The sequence below is a fragment of the Chrysochloris asiatica genome, unplaced genomic scaffold (assembly GCF_000296735.1).
Source record: "Chrysochloris asiatica unplaced genomic scaffold, ChrAsi1.0 scaffold00033, whole genome shotgun sequence".
In the NCBI taxonomy this organism is placed as follows: Eukaryota; Metazoa; Chordata; class Mammalia; order Afrosoricida; family Chrysochloridae; genus Chrysochloris; species Chrysochloris asiatica.
The window spans coordinates 19,797,743-19,798,665 of NW_006408551.1; positions in this window are offsets into that span (position 1 = coordinate 19,797,743).

Consider the following 923-nt stretch of genomic DNA (forward strand, 5'->3'; position numbering starts at 1 on the left):
GCAACCATAGAGTTTCCCATGTGGAATCCAGATACATTTGTCCCTTCCTGTGTAATCACCAATTTGTTCATAACTGTTAATAATGCCATCACTTCAACTGAACTCTGCGTGTGGTTTTCCTACAGGTGCTAACTCTAATTGGCTTTGAATATGTCTCCAGAAACATTACACTATGATTCAGGATTGAAACAAAGATTACTGTGTTCACAGAAAAACAGAGAACAGCATTAGGGTGCCAATGTGTTACTGTTGTTGTTAGTTGCTGTGGAATTGGCACTGACTCCTGGTGACCCGTGAATGGGTCAGATTGAAATGTTGTCTGGTCCTGCGTCATCTTCACCATTGTCGGTATCCTCGAGTCCATTGTTTTGGCCTCTATGTATTTTGAATTTCTTCCGTTCTAGGGGCTTCTCTTCCAGCACTATTATCAGAAAATGTTTTGTTGTAGTCCACAGGGTTCTCACTGGCTAATATTTAGAAGTAGATTGTCAGTCCATCTTATTCTGGAAGCTGTGTTGAAATCTATCCATCATGGGCAACCCTGCTGGAATTTGGAATACTGGAGGTATAGCTTCCAGCATCATAGCAACCTGCAAACCACCACAACTTGACTGACAGGTGGATAGTGTAAGCTTTGATACTACAAAGTAAACATGTCTTTGAAGGAACGACAAAAATTGCATGTTTTCTTAAAGATAAACCAAGGAGTGTTACATGTAAAGTAAGTGTCCATCATAGGTCAATCACCAGTGCTTTTTCTCCTTTCTTGCTGTTGCTAGGTGCTGTAGCGTTGGTTACAACTCATAGATAAGAACAAAATACTGCTCGTCCTGCTCCAGCCTCACAATCTTTGCCGTGCTTGAGCCTATTTTTTATTTTTGTAGGCACTGTGTCAATCCATCTCACTGAGGGTCTTTGAGGGT